The 16,543-nt window shown below is 47.6% G+C and overlaps 1 protein-coding gene across 1 annotated transcript in view; it reads left to right on the top strand.

The window, feature by feature from the left end:
* Positions 1-16,543, top strand: part of ADPRM (ADP-ribose/CDP-alcohol diphosphatase, manganese dependent) — a 143,957-nt gene that overhangs the window by 108,766 nt on the left and 18,648 nt on the right. The window lies entirely within an intron of this gene.

Genomic DNA, 16,543 nt, shown 5'->3' with positions numbered 1-16,543 from the left:
AGGGCAATTCCCAGGCAAAAGTCAAGGGATGTTCCCGTGGCCTGTTGCCTCTGTGTTTTCTACATGAACTCATTTTATGTTCATTTTCTTTCTCGTAATACATGACCCTGTAAGCCCTTCCAGACACTGCTTGTGTCCCTTCTGCATGGAATGGAGCGATCTTATCCCCGTGGCCGCTCACAGGGGTTGTAGGCGTGAACATCACATGAGGAAAATGCAGCGGCAGTCCTTGGCAGGGCTACAGACAGCCACCCCTCTGTCCCTGATTCACAGGGAGGCTCGAACAAGGCACCAAACCTCTCTGGGCCTCAGTTTCCCCAGATAAATGAAAATAATTTACACTCTCACTTTTGCCTTCCCCAGAGGGTGAGAATAAGTAGGTGGAGCTGATTTCCTTTTTTTTGAGACAGAGTTTCATTCTTGTCGCCAGGCTGGAGTGCAATGGTGTGATCTTGCCTCACTGCAACCTCTGCCTCCCAAGTTCAAGCAATTCTCCTGCCTCAGCCTCTGGAGTAGCTGGAATTACAGGTGCCCACGACCACGCCTGTCTAATTTTTGTATTTGTAGTAGAGACGGGGTTTCAAACTATACTTGGCAAGGCTGGTCTCGAACTCCTGATCTCAGGTGATCTGCCCACCTCCACCTCCCAAAGTGCTGGGATTACAGGCATGAGCCACCATGCCCAGCCTTCATTTTTCTATGTGTAAAATAAGCCAGGATGAGAAAGAAACTTTCAGAAAATATTTTGGGGAAGGTGGCAGGGGATGACCTAAACCATAGCTCTTAGGATCTGAAATGCCAAGAGACCTGAGCCAAGCCAGGTGAACACGCTGGAGCATCTCAAAGTGGGAAGTAGCTGAGGCCAATCTCCCTCTCAGTACTTGCCACCTGTCCCACTAGGTCCTCGGAAGGGGCCAGGTACCTACAGGAACACCTCGCATTGCTGGGGAAGCCATGACTCTTTCAATGTATTGTTCCCCGCTTTGAGTAGGAGAGAGTCTCTTGGGAAAAACTATTGATGGACAGCAATGGCCTCTCCCCAGTGCTAGGACAAGCACTGCTGCTGTGTCTGCACAGGGCCGGGCTGATGAGTTCTGGTCTAGCCATATACAGGTTCCCAGGTCCCTTTGCAGAGTCCTGTGTGTGTGGCTCTAGTCCACCATGGACAGCACTAAAATTTCTGCATGCTGGAAAATCCTTTGGTTCTGAGTCAACCGGCATGATTGGTCAATGCAGTCCCATCTAACACGCTGGGTCAAAGAGCAGCAGATAACAAAGAAAGCTTCCCCTTCTACCCCACTTCTGGTCAGCAGCAGATAACAAAGAAAGCTTCCCCTTCTACCCCACTTCTAGTCAGCAGCAGATAACAAAGAAAGCTTCCCCTTCTACCCCACTTCTGGTCAGCCTCACTCGACATAGACATCGAACATCCAGGGAAATGCTGATTCCTTAGGTTCTGGATCTACTCAAGATTTTCAGTACAGTTGTCCCTTGTCTGTGGGGGATGGGCTCCAGGACCCCTGGGGATACCAGAATCTGCAGATGCTCAAATTCCTTATATAGAACCTATGCGCAGCTGGGTGCAGTGACTCAAGCCTGTAATCCCAGAGCTTTTGAGAGGCCGAGGCGGGCGGATTGCTTGAGCTCAGGAGTTTGAGACCAGCCTGGGCAACATTGGGATATCCCGTCTCCACAAAAAACACAAAAATTGGCCAGGTGTGGTGATGTATGCCTGTAGTCCTAGCTACTCAGGAGGCTGAGGCAAGAGGATTCCTTGAGCCCAGGAGGTCAAGGCTGCAGCAGTGAGCTGTGATTATGCCACTGCACTCCAGCCTGGGAAACAGAGTGAGGGAGATCCTGTCTCAAAAAAACAACGACAAAAAAACAAAAAAACACTTATGTACATCCTCCTGTATGCTTTAAATCATCTCTAGATGACTTATAATACCTAATACGATGTAAATGCTATGTAAATAGTTGTTATACTATGTTTTTATTCATGCTTTTTATTGTATTATTATTTATATTTGTGGTTTTTCTGAATATTTTAGGTTCATGGTTGGTTGAATCTACAGACATGGAACCCCCAGATACAGAGGGATGACTGTATTACTATTTTTGCACACACAAACACACTCACATACGCGTTTCCGGCTAAAATACTATGTCCTATTTATGAGCAAAAGGAAGAAAATTGAAACCATTTGCTATTTCAGTATCCAGAGCTAATTAGCATGAACTCCTTGGGACGCATCCTGCAGAACCATAAACATCCTTCTTCCTTAGAGAAATGGGCCACATCGTACTCTCAGTTCCATGGTCTGCGTTCCCTCTCATAATACCTGGCCATTCTGGCAAATGGCTAACCATGGCCCCGCTCCAGGTGACTGGCCAGGCTGTGAAGTGCCCCTCCACCTCTGCCCCTGTGTATCTTTCTTACTCTTGTTTCCCAAAGTTACCACTCCTGGGTGTTGAGGCAGCCTCGGTATTTGCACAGCTGGGAGAGACCTACTGTGACGTTTGATGCAAAGCCAGGTGAGTCTGGAGCCCTGGAGGGGGCAGGCTAGAAAGAAAAGAAGGGAGATGAAAGTGAGTGAGGAGGGTGGCTCCAAGTGTGGGAACCAGAAACTGCCTGGGCAGAGGCAGGCGTGGACCAGGGGCAGGTGATCAGAGAGCAGTTTGCTGCACCCCCGTTAGCAAGAAGAACACCACCACCCTCTTCTTCTCACGGAGATCCTTTGTGACTTGCTCATTCGCCAAGGCTGGATCCACAGCTGGAAATAGCTGCAGGCTTTGCCAGGGCTGCCGTAACAAAACACCACAGCGCTGTGGCTCAAACAACAGAAATGTGTCATCTCCCAGTTCTGGAACCTGGAAGTCTTGAGATCAAGGTGTCTCCAGGGTTGGTTCCCTTGAGGGCTGTGAGGGAGAATGGGGTCCAGGCCTCGGCCCTAGCTCTGGGTGGCTTGCTAGCCATCTGTGACGTTCCTTGCCTTGTAGATGCACCACTTCGATCTCCGCCTTTATCTTCACGTGGCGTTCTCCCTGTGAGCATGTCTGTGTGCACATTTCCCCTGTTATAAGAAGCACCATCCTGCTCCAGTATGAACTCATCCTAACTAATTAGGTCTGCAAAGATCTACTTCCAAATAAAGTCCCATTCTGAGTTACTAGGGGTTAGGATTTCAGCATATGAATTGGGAGGACAGAATTCAACCACAGCCCATAGCAATAGCTAAAAGGTTTGTTTGTTTATTTGGACATCCTTTGATTTCTAGCTGTAGTATAGATAGAAAATTTAGACTCTCAAACCAAGTTTTCAGAAAAAAACATAATTGCAAAGTCAGCTCCCGATTGAAGGTGGCCCACCATGCCACCAGGCATGGGGACAAATGCTTCAACCCCTCCCGGTCTCCCCTGGGGACACGGAGATGCTGTTGGCTCTGTCTGTGTCCCTGGGCGAGAGGCTGAGAAGGTGGGGTCTTCTCACCCTGCTTGGGTTCTGGCTGCTGTTCCCTCTGTTCACCAAGCCAAGGTGTTCATTCTCCATGAGCGGGTAACCCTAAGTGACCCCTACACATTTCGAAGTTTGAGCTGAAGTGGGCTTTAAATTGAACCAATATTATTAGCACCTACTATGGGTCAGGCAGCGGGATCAAGATCAAGTGTGATCTTGATCTTGACCTAACATCACAGAGATAACATGCTAAGAACGGAGGCAATAATTAACACATGAATGATATAATTTCAGATTATATTGCGATTTAATAATTTCAGAAAAAATTGCAAAAACAGGGAAGTATAAGACAGTAGGCATCTGTTACACTCCTCTAGACATTTGCTTTCTGAACCATAACACGGTGTGGAAGGCACAGGTGGATGCCTAGGCCCTGGCCTGCAACTTCCAATTTTGTCACTGAGGGCCCCTCTGCCTCTCTCCTGAGATTTTGCTGGGCTGTTGGGGCTGCAGCCACCCCTGTGCCTCTGACAGGTTTGTCTTTCTGCTGCTGCCTCACAGCTCTGCCCCTTCTTGGCAACTGAGACCTTGTCACTCCCTTGGCAAAGTCATCATGATTTGTCATCTGTGATGTCACCAGATGACAGCTTCTCCATGACCTGGATCTTAAAGGGCAGGCGACTGAGACCAGGATGGACTAGTCAGGTGCTCAGCTGACCCAGTGTCACAGATCCCAGACCTGACTCCATGAATGACAAAGGCCCAGTCACCTTCTGGGTGGCAGGTTCAGATGTTGGGCGGGTCTAGCCATGCCGGCCTGTTCATTAGGCCTGCCTGCCTTTTCATGGTGCAGAGCTTAGTAAAGTGCCTGGCTGTGCCACTCACCTGCTGTGTGACCTTGAGCAAGTCACTTACCCTCTCTGTGCTTCAATTTCCTCACAGGGTTACTGTGAGGCTTAAGTGAGTTCATGGGTGTAAAGTGCTTAGAACCCGCACTCTGTAAACAGGGGCAAGTGTTATTGTTGTGGTTGCCACTGGGAATCTTTACATTTCCGCCATGATGCTTATGTAAGGAAAACCCCAGGTTGGAAGGCATCCACCCATGACTCTCTGGCACCATCATTTTCTCCCCTTTGCCAACCTCGGCTTCACTTGGTTGCAGCTGCCCATCCCTTCGCCTCCCCACACTACCCTCGCTAAATCTATTAGGACGTGCAGTGCTGTCTCACCCTTCTTAGATGGGTACAAATCCTTTATTTTCATGAAATCCTCTTCCCAGACCCATTTTATCGTTCAGATCCCTTACCTCTACCAAAGAGGCTCTTTATCTTCATCATCCTCAAATCCCTCAACGCTCCCTACTCTCGTAATCCAGTGTTTATCAAGCCTGACTTACTGCATAAGTGTAACATTCCCTGCAATCTACGTCTCTTATTATAGAATATTATGTTTGTTTGTTAATATTGTATTATTTTGTTAATTTTTAAAAATGAATTTGTTGTCTCTACTAAAAAAATACAAAAAAATTAGCCAGGCGTGGTGGCAGGTGCCTGTAGTCCAAGCTACTCAGGAGGCTGAGGCAGGAGAATGGCATGAACCTGGGAGGCGGAGCTTGTAGTGAGCCGAGATTGCGCCACTGCACTCCAGCCTGGGCGACAGAGCAAGACTCTGTCTCAAAAAAAAAAAAATGTATTTGTTAAAACTACACTTACTGTCACCATCAGTGAAAAACTGGTGTGACTTAGATAGAAAGTACTTGGGAATAAATACACTGAACACAAAACAATTGTAGTTAAATCAGACCAGGGGTACTCAAACGTTTTCTGTATTGGGCCAGATAGTAAACATTTTGGGCTTTGCAGGGAATCCTGTTGATCTCTGTTACAAGCATTTAACACTGCCATTGTAGTGTGATATGGTTTGGCTTTGTGTCCCGACCCAAATCTCATCTCAAATTATAATCCACATAATTCTCATTATCCCCACCTGTCAAGGGAGAGACCAGGTAGAGGTAATTAGATCATTGGGGTGGTTTCCCCCATGCTGTTCTTGTGATAGTGAGTTCTCACGAGATCTAAGGGGTTCATCTACCTTTGCTGGGCACTTCTCCTTCCTGCTGCCTTGTGAAGAAGGTGCCTTACTTTCCCTTCCCCTTCCACCATGATTGTAAGTTTCCTGAGGCCTCCCCAGCCATGCTGAGCTGTGAGTCAATTAAACCTCTTTCCTTTATAAATTACCCAGGCTTGGGTATGTCTTTATAGCAGTATGAAAACGGACTACTGCATGGTGAAAGAGCCAGAGATGATATGTAAATGAATGAGTGTCGCTGCATTCCAGTAAAACTTTACTGTAATCCCAGCACTTTGGGAGGCTGAGGTGGGCAGATCACCTGAGGTCAGGAGTTTGAAACCAGCCTGTCCAACATGGTGAAACCTTGTCTACTAAAAATACAAAAAATAACTGGGTGTGGTTGCCCATGCCTGTAGTCCCAGCTATTCAAGAGGCTGAGGCAGGAGAATCGCTTGAACCAGAGAGGTGGAGGTTGCAGTAAGCCGAGATCACACCACTGCACTCCAGCCTGGATGACAGAGGGAGACTCCATCTCCAACAAAACAAAACAAAACAAAACAAAACAAAACAAAACAAAACACCTTTACTTACAAAACCAGGCAGTAGGCCAGATTTGCTGATTTCCAAACTAGACATTGTTGCCTACTAAAATTGCTCTCTTTCTCAAATAAAGACCCAAGACTCACAAAGTTTAGAGAGGTACATGAAACATAATAGCACCAACCAGTGGCTTTGTCTTGGAAGTCATAGGAAAGATTGAAAGAAAGTTGAAATGGCTATGCCTTTTAATGTGAGCCTGTGTGCCAACTGAAATCCCTTCCAATACTGCCAGGGATATAGTGCCAGAATTTGGAAAAATGTTGACTCTGATCAATGCTCTCCAATCAGTCTTCATTTACTCCTCCTTTTTCTCAGGGTGGGACTTAGGGTCAGTATTTTCAGAAATGTATTCACTCTTATCTTAGTGACCCCTGACAATTTTCAGAGCTCTTCATTCCTCCTCTGTTAGGCTACCATAGGGTCTTATAAGAATTCCCCAAAGTGCGCTGCCTGGACCTCTGTAATCCATGCTCGAGGACCCTCCCTCCAGCTCAGGAAACTCTAGCCCTCTTTTCTGTTTTTCCTATCTTATTCCCCACTGGGCTGACCTAAACCTTCATGACTCCCGTCCAGATCTCAAAAGCATTCTCCCATTACCATCTCCTTGCTGCTCATCACCTTCCTTCTCTGCAGGTTGGTAACCTTGCCCCCTTTCAGCAGATAATAATAATATTTCATGCATTTGTGTTGCACTTTATGTACAATGGACATCAATTTACATCCAGCGTCTCCTTGTCCTCCCTACAGCCCTGTTCCTCTTCCAGAGTTGAAAGCTGTTAAGAGAGTTGCCTAGGTTCAGCCAGAAAGTAGGTAACAGAGCTGCAATTAGAACCTGGTCCTGTTGTCTAATGGGCATTAAATACAAATACCACTCTTCTCCCTTTCCTGTTCCCCACCCTTGTGCCAGTTGTTGCCCAAATCTTCAGAGAATCAAGTTAGTTTCTTTCTTATTCCCATTTAATTAATTTTTTTTTTTTGAGACGGAGTCTCACTCTATCGCCCAGGCCAGGCTGGAATGCAGTAGCACCATCTTGGCTCACTGCAACCTCCGCCTCTTGGGTTCAAGAGATTCTCCTGCCTCGGCCTCCTGAGTAGCTGGGATTACAGGCACATGCCACCACGCCTGGCTAATTTTTGTATTTTTAGTAGAGATGGGATTTCACCATGTTGGTCAGGCTGGTCTCAAACACCCGACTTCAGTTGAGTCGCCTGCCTTGGCGTCCTAAAGTGCTGAGATTAAGGCATGAGCCACTGTGCCTGGCCTTTAATTAATTTTTTAATTAAAAATTATTTATTTTAATTGTAGAAAATGTATGTGACATAACAATTTGCTGCCTTAACCATTTTTAAGTGTACAGTTCAGTGGCATTAAGTACATTCACTTTGTGCCACTATCGCCACCATCCACCTCCAGAACATTTTTATTGTCCTGAAATGAAGCTCTGTGCCCATTACATACTAACCCCCCAGACTCCCTTCCCATAAGCCCCTGCAACCTCCATTCTGCTTTCCGCCTCTATGAGTTTGACTACTCTACCTACCTCATGTAAACGAAATCATACTATACTTGTCCTTTGGTAACTGGCTTCTTTTTCTTAGCATAGAGTCCTCAAGTTTCATCCATGTTATAGCATGTGTCAGAATTTTCTTCCTTTTAAGGCTAAATAATGCTCCATTGCATGTATTTACCACATTTTATGTATCCATTCACCTGTGGATAGACACTGTGGTTGCTTCCACCTCTTGATTATTGTGAATGATGCTGCTATAACCATGAGTATAAAAATATCCATTTGAGTCCATGCTTTTGATTCCTTTGGGTATGAGTGTATATACCCAGAAGTAGAATTGCTGGGTCATATGGTAATTCTATGTTTAATTTTTTATTTTTTTTTTTGAGACGGACTTTCACTCTGTTGCCCAGGCTGGAGTGCACTGGCACTATCTCGGTTCACTGCAACTTCTGCCGCCTGGGTTCAAGTGATTCTCCTGCCTCAGCCTCCTGAGTAGCGGGGATCACAGGTGTGCACCACCAGGCTCAGCTAATTTTTGTATTTTTAGTAGAGACAGGGTTTCACCATGTTAGCCAGGCTGGTCTTGAACTCCTGACCTCAGGTGATCCACCTGCCTCGGCCTCCCAAAGTTCTGGGATTCCAGGCATGAGCCACCATGCCCAGCCTATGTTTAATTTTTGGAGGAACCCATTCTCATTCGAGGATCCCATTCGCTTTCCACAGTGGCTGCACCATTTTACAATCCCATCAGTGGTCTAGGAGGGTTCTAGTCTCTTTATATCCTCACCAAAATTGGTTGTTTTCGGTTTTCTTGATAATAGTTATCTTATCCTAAAGTGAAAACTGCATTCCTATTTACTTTTATAATAGTCCTCGTTACATTGATTCAAGTAGTTTGTTTAGTTCTCTGCCCCCCTCATGAGGCTGGGCATCCCTTTCAGTACAAGCATCCCTGCCTTCTCCTTGGTAGCCCAGCACCTGGTGTTCATTGAGTAGATTCATTCTTTATAATTCTTGGGACATTCCCAGTTTATTGGAAAAGCTGAGGCTGCTTCACCAAATCCCCCCAACTCTACTCAGCTCTACTCAAAGTGCCTCTGTGTTGTTCCTCTCTTCCTTCCTCCCATTTCTGGGGAAGTAGTCTCCCACTACCTCCTATCAAAGCAAATTTCTTCCACAATAATACCTTGAAGTCCTATGATGCAGGGGAATCCAGTGCTTCAGTGGTCTACTGTGAATGTGGGTCCCTTCCACACCCGTTTATTTTTGCTGCCTGTTTCTGCTGACACTCAGCTCCAAGTTCATTGCTGGGCACTTTGTACAAGGTGTTGAGACGGAAATCCTGAAGCATCACCACCACGAGAGTAGCTGGGTTAGGTGCTAAAGCCGATCTTTCTGTCACCATTTTCTGGCATCGCTGGATTGCCCCAGGAGCAATCAGGTGCAAAGCCTGCTTGCAAAGTTCCAGAGTTAAACTGCCAGAGGTCTTAGCTGTCACCCCCTTCCTCCTGCAGCCAGGCCCAGGGCCAAGTTCCAGAGGCCCTGCCCAGGCAGCTCCACCCACAGCTTCAGAGCCAGAGCTTCGGGCCTAACTGCCTCTCCAGCCATGACCTCCTCCTGGAGCTGGGGTCCAGCACTCCTGAGCTGCCGAGACATCTTTAAAGATGTGCAAAGCCACGTATAAGTGAGCAAGAGGAATATGGTGCTTGCCTTCAGGGAGCTTAAAGTGGGGTGAGGGAGGAAAAGAAAGGGCAGTGGAAATGCAGACGTGAACTAATCTTGCAAATTAACATGTAAATATGACAGAGATCAGAGATCAGCAGTCGGAGGTGAAGGACCAGGATCTATGAGAATGTGATAAAGAGGACACTGATGAAAGCTTCCCTGAGGCTCTGCTGTTGGAACTGAGATTCAAAGGATGAGCAGGCGAGGCCAGGGAAAGGGGTGTGAAGAGGCTCCCAGGTAAGGCAGGAGTATATGAAAGCACTGATGGTGGTAGATGGCCCTGCCGTGTGGCTGGGACAGAGAGGAGGAAGGCGTAAAAGTCGTGCTAACATCTTTCTCCTAGGAGTGTTGGGAAGCTGTTGGACAGTTTTAATCAGTAGGGGATGTGATCCACATTTTATTTTTTATATTTTAAATTTAAAAAAATTTTTACTTGGCCTGGCACAGTGGCTCATGTCTGTAATCCCAGCACTTTGGGAGGCCGAGGCAGGTGGATCACGAGGTTAGGAGATCAAGACCAGCCTGACCAACATGGTGAAACCCTGTCTCTACTAAAAATACAAAAACTAGCCAGGCATGTTGGCACATGCCTGTAATCCCAGCTACTTGGGTGGCTGAGGCAGGAGAACCACTTGAACCCGGGAGGCAGAGGTTGTGGTGAGCTGAGATCGCACCACTGCATTCCAGCCTGGGTGACAGAGTGAGACTCTGTCTCAAAAAAAAATTTTTTTTTTTAAATTTTACTTTAGGTTTTGGGATACATTTGACCCAGAAATCCCATTACTGAGTATATACCCAAAGGATTATAAATCATTCTACTATAAAGACACATGTACACGTATGTTTATTGCAGCACTAATAGCAAAGACTTGGAACCCACCCAAGCAATCCATATCTTTTTAAGCAGGCTGCTGTACAGAGAACGGATTGGAAGGGGCTGAGATCAGAGGGGAGTGTGGCAAGCAGCAAGCACAGTTGCAGCTGAGCCAATAGGAGGAAGGTGAGGACAGTGAAGACACCTCTCTTTCCACAGAGGTGGATCAATTTGAGAGCCCGCAGGGGAGTGAAGTCAACAGAACACAGTGGTGGATGCAATGTGGGATGAGGGAAAGGGAATGGGTCATTGTGGACTACTAGCCTTCTGTTTCGCAAAGCTGGGTGCTAATGGTGCCTCCTGAGACATTTTTCATCAGATCTACCCTCTTAACAAAGTTTTAAGTACACAATACACCTTGCTGTAGAGCATATTTGTAGAATTTATTCATTTTGTAGAACTATAACTTCACTGTATTTTGATTTACAAACTTGATTTAAAAGCTACTAGACATTATAAGAAATTAGAAAAAAAAAAAAAAAAAGAACACGCTTCAGCCATGTGAACCAAAGAGATCGGGAAGAACAACCAAGAGAGAGGCATTACCCAACAGGGCTGTGAGTCAGAGCAACATGGTGGACCGACAAGGCTCATCCGGCAGCGTGGAGAGGAGAGAGGGGAGGTAGAAAAAGGTGAGATGTGGTCTCCAACTCACACTGCTTGCCTTCTCTCTGCAGGGAGTCCCTCTGCCCTTGTTTTCCCCTTCCCTCTTCTGGAATGTTCTATCCAAGATCTTCATGTGGCTGCCTCCTCTTCATTCAGGTCTGAGCACAAGTGTTCCCTCTCCAGAGAGGCCTCCTGCAGCCAGATTCCTAAGTAGCCCCCGCTCGTCTCTCTCCTTCACCGGGTTTCTCGGCTGCACAGCCCTCATCAGTCTCCGACAGCATCTTCCTCACTTGATGGTGTCCTTGTTTGTGGCCTGTCTGCTCCTGGCAGGGAGAGGTTCTAGAATGCAGGAACTTTTGTCCGTTTTGTTCACACCCTTCTTCTCCCCAGGGCCCAGCTCAGCACTGAGGCCATGTGCTCCGGTGCTCTGTAGCTACTGACTGAGTGGATGAATGGAACAGTGTTGTCTTTCAGAGGCCTTATGGGAAAAGGCTTTGTAAGCCATCCCATGCCTTTCCCACATCGGCATCAGCCTCAAGCCCTGGCCACCCCTTCCTCCTCCAGACTGAGCAGCCACTCCTCATTCTCCAGCAGCTCACGTGGCCTCCACCCATGCCTACCTTGGCCTGTCTCTTCTCACACACACAGGCTCTCCCAGGGGCCAGCCCCACTCCCTTTCATCTGTTTGTTGGGGTGAACCTGAAAGCAGCTGCTCTGGCCTTGACCATGGGTCATGCCTGGTGCCAGTTGCTAGTCTGGTTTCCCTGCCTGTCCCAGAAAGCAGCCACGCCCTCTCCCCTGGGGGGATGGCAATTCCTGCAGGCACATTCCACTGGCCTCTTCTTCCCTCTTGCCCATGCATAGGCACCAGGGGAGTTTGGGAATTGCTCCCAGAATTATTTACTTGAAGTTCTTACCTGACTTTTGTGAAGTTCTTACTTGGATTCTGAGCAAAATTCTAAGTAAAAGTGTGCATGTGCAAATGAGTCTGGATCTTAAGAGGATCTCTAGTAATTGCAGTAATGTTACGGGTAAGACCCTGCACTTGGTTGCCAAAATGTTGTAGCCTTTGTTTGAAATCAGATATCTATGTCCTACCCGAAAGAGTCTGTATATGGTTTTACATGTTCAAACATAAGCTATTTTTCCCGATGATTTGGGAATTCTTGCATTATGGTTGTAGCCTGAGATTCTCTCTTCTTATGACAAAGATAATAACAACATCTGCATTTTACTGAATACCTACTGTTTTAGTCAGTTCAGGCTACTGTTACAGTTCAGGCTGCTATGGACTGAGTGGCTTATATTATAGGCAACAGTCATTTATTTCTCACATTTCTGGAGGCTGGAAGTTCAAGATCAGGGAGCCAGCTTGGCTGGGGTTTGGTGAGGGCCCTCTTCCAGGGTCAAAGAGCTGGGGATCCCAGAGAGGGTGTGAGACCTGGTAGGCCGCCTCCAGAGTTGACTCTTTTTTTTTTTTTTGAGACAGAGTCTCTCTCTGTTGCTCAGGCTGGAGTGCAGTGGCGTGATCTCAGCTCACTGCAACCTCTGCCTCCCAGGTTCAAGTGATTCTCCTGCCTCAGTCTCCCAAGTAGCTGGGATTACAGGTGCACACCACCACACCCAGCTAATTTTTGTATTTTTAGTAGAGATGGGGTTTCACCATGTTGGCCAGGATGGTGTCGATCTCCTGACCTCGTGATCCACCTGCCTCGGCCTCCCAAAGTGCTGGGATTACAGGTGTGAGCCACTGCGCCCGGCCCAGAGTCAACTCTTAAACATACATGATGCTGTATATTCAGTAAGGTTAGGTAATCTTAATTTGCAGAGATTGAGATCTAGAAGAGACCGAGAGAGCAGTGTTTCCTCCAATACAATTCCTCCCCACCACCCTCTTTCACCCACCCCTGCCTCAGCTCTTAGAAGGGCTGGGCCAGCCTGAGAGGCCACTGAGAAAGCTGGGTGCCCCGTGTGAACCCCACTCTTCCCTGTCTACCGCCTGGATGTTTAGTGTGAGAAAGTTCCTGCAGCCTCAGAGATGGGAGGGGAAGAGGACTGGAACCATCAAATTCATGATGCTTTGACTTTTTTCTCTATTTTCTCTTTCCTTAGAGACTTGAGGAATGCTTTGAAATAGATGACAGCCAAATATAAAATGTCATTGATTCAGAACTTACTTATGAGAGTCTTTGCTCTAAGTATATCAGTTCAGGACCTAATCAAATCATATTCAAAACTCAGAAGAAGAAAATAACTTCTCCATCATGTCACCTAAGTAGGAATTGCAGTTGGCTGCAAGTAACAGACCCAAAATAATGGTGACTTAAATAAGATAAAGTTTTATGTTTATCTTCTGTAAGAGAAGCCTGGGGTTGGGCAGTCCAGTTGCTCCCTGGATGTCATGAAGGTCACAGGCCTCTTATAACTTTCTGCTCTACCCTCCTTGACAATGGCTTTTATTCTCAAGGTCAGTTAGTGGTCCCAGGATGGCAGCTGCAGCTCCAGCCATTGGGTCTGCATCCAAAGAAGCAAGGGTGAAGGGACAGCAGCATCTGGCAGGTGAAGAGCTTGTGGCAGACGGAGAGCTTTTTTGGCCGCCACCTAAGGATTTCCAGACACATCTCATTGGTCAACCGTTGTCATGAGGGAGGCTGGGGAATCCAGGAAGGATCATACTTTAGCCAGGCATATTGCTGCCTTCAAAAAAACTAGAGGTTTTATTACCAAAGAAGATGGGGGAAAAGGATATTGAATAGGCAAGTAGTCGTCTCTGACGTTTCCTCCAGAAAACCAGATTTCTGGCTTGGGCAATTGGCTAAATGGTACTGAATGGTGATGTCGTTTCCTGAGACAGGTGACACAGAAGAAGGAAGAGGAGGAATTCAGTCTGAGGCAGGTTGAGTATACACTGCTGGAGGCATTAAGGTGAAGGTTTTTGTCATAGGCAGAATAATGGCCCCCTAAAGATGTCCAAATCCAGGTCCCTGGAATTTGTGAGTAGGTTACCACACATGGCCAAAGGGACATTGAGTTGTGATTAAGGCGTGTTATGGGCTGAACTGCATTGCCCCCAAATTCATATATTAAAATTTGAATCCCCAGCACCTCAGAATTGGACTGTATTTGGAGAGAGTGTTTAAAGAGGTCATTAAGTTAATGTCATAAGGGTGGGCCCTAATCAAATCTGCCTGGTGTCCCTATAAGATGATGAGATTAGGGAACAGACACATACTGAGAAAGGACCACGTGGACACATAGGGAGAACATGGCCATCTGCAAGGCAAACAGAGAGTCCTCAGAAGAAACCAAACCTGCTGACACCTTGCTCTCAGACTTCCGGCCCCTAGAACTGTGAGAAAACAAATTTCTGGTGTTTAAGCCATCCAGTCATGGCACTTTGTTATGGCAGCCCGAGCAGACTCATAAAAGGATTTTGAGATTGGGGGATTATCCTGGGCTATCCAGGAGGGCCCAATGTAAGGTCTCAATATAAGTGCTCAATATACAGCATCACATAGGGGTCCTTATAAATGAAAGACAGAGGCAGGAGTGTCAGATAAAAGCTATGATGACATAAGAATGCCAGCCGTCTTCTGTGGACGTTGGCTACAAATAGAGGTGTGAATAGAATCAAAAGGGCATTGCTTTTTATAGGCTGGGGTCCTCCTACTAACCCATAGGCAGCTCCCAGTCCCCCTCCCCCCCATCTCCCCATTCCTTTCCTCTCGCCTCCCACCCCTGATGTGAACACCTTTCATAGCTCCATTCTAGAGAGCTGGAAAGGCAGCCTGGGGCCAGGCTGACTTGGGCACACACCCTCTGTGCGTTCTGTCCTCCCTCTGTCTCCATCCTAACTGAGGATCTCCTTGCTTCTCTCCTCTGGGGACTCTCCTGATTGCTTTCTGAGATGAGAGCTCATCTTCCTCACAGCATCCCCAGTTTTGATGTCTGGTGCATGGCAGGTACTCGGGGCCTTGAAATGCTAGGCTAATAGCTACTCCTGAGGGAGGGATCAGAGACCATGTCTGAGAAAGGGATCAGAGGAAGGGAAGGGCCCCAAGCCCCAGGGAATGAGATGGGCAAAAGCTGCCAGAATAGAATCTGCTTCCCTTCTCTTTCAGGTCTTCCTCCCATGCAACCCCACAGGAAAAGGACTGTGATTGATGCTTACATTCCTTTATTGATTGAAAAAGACCCCAAAATGGTCTACATGATTATCAGAGGGGCCATTGGCCATCACTCTCCCTCCTCTCTGCAGTCACTTTGGTGGTTTTGCCAGAGAGCCCTGCTGCGTAGTGGGAGATTGTCTTATTTTGGAGGTGACTTTTACCTAAACTTCTTTCTCTTTGGAATCGGAGACCTGACTTGGAGAAGGCCTGAAATCTCTATTTCTTGCACCTGTAGTCCACAGAAGTGAGCACTGTCCCTTAGCCATAGAGGACCCCCCGCCATGGAGACCAGGGGAAGCTGACTGCACAGAGCCAGGGCCCAGCTGGGCTGGTGGAGTGCCTGGAGCTCGGTGCAGGTCTGGATAGGAGGAAATGGCCAACAGGAACTGGCCCTCCTTGCAGGTGCTAGGAGCACAGGCTCAGGGCTCCGGGGATGGGGATGGAGGTAGGACCTGGGAGAGCAATTGTCTGCCCTGGTTTCTGCACGGGGCTTCTTTCCAGGACCTGGTGTAGTAGGGTCAAGGCCCTTCAGTGACCAAGCTCAAGGCCCTTCAGTGACTCCTGTCTAGTCTTGAGAGATAGAGGGAGGGTCTTTTGAGAATGAAGGAACAGAGCAAGTGGCCTCTAAAGCACCTCTGCCTGCGGGAGGACCTGGGGCTCAGCAGCTCCTCTCTGGAGAAGTGGTATTGGGTCTTTTTTGTTTTTTTGCGATGGAGTCTCTATCTGTTGCCTAGGCTGGAGTGCAGTGGCACGATCTTGGCTCACTGCAGACTCTGCCTCCAGGGGTCAAGCTATTCTTCTGCCTCAGCCTCCCAAGTAGCTGAGATTACAGGTGCTTGCTACCACGCCCTGATAATTTTTGTATTTTTGGTAGACACGGGGTTTCACCATGTTGGCCAGCCTGGTCTTGAACGCCTGACCTCAAGGCATCTGCCCTCCTCGGCATCCCTCAGTGCTGGGATTACAGGTGTGAGCCTCCACGCCCAGCATGGTATTGGATCTTGATTGCCCCTTTGCTTCTAGGCACTCCCTGTGGGAGGTGGTCTTAGCCTTCTGAGGGGTTATGAACTTGGCCTATAATGTGATGCAATGTGAACACATAGCCTGTGTCAGCAGGTCCTGAATCCTCCTGCTGCTCAGTAAGTAAGCCTGGCCCCTGGAACAAAGGCTGTATGTACCAAGGCCACCTTGCTTTGACAACGTGGTGATTGGAGCCCCCGTTCCTGCCCCTGACCATGTCCATAGAATGGGACCTCATGCTTATGGCCGGGAGCTCAGGGTATGAGAGCACATGAGCTCTGGAGGCAGCCGTGGGCTTACGCCTCTGATCCGGTGCTTATAGGCTGAGACCTGGAGCCTGTAACTTACTTTTCTAAGCCCCATTTACTTATCTGGAAAAGGTGCTACAAAGGTTTGAATACAGGGGAGAGAAAAAGAACAAACTAAACTGTGTGAAAGCCCCCAGCATGGGGCACAGAGGAGCTGCTCAGAATGCGGGCTTCCTCCTGGCTGGTGGCTCCTTTTGTCT

This window comes from Nomascus leucogenys, chromosome 19 (assembly GCF_006542625.1).
Source record: "Nomascus leucogenys isolate Asia chromosome 19, Asia_NLE_v1, whole genome shotgun sequence".
Lineage (NCBI taxonomy): Eukaryota > Metazoa > Chordata > Mammalia > Primates > Hylobatidae > Nomascus > Nomascus leucogenys.
The sequence above is the reverse complement of the archived record's forward strand: the minus strand, read 5'-3'. Positions and strand labels throughout refer to the sequence as shown.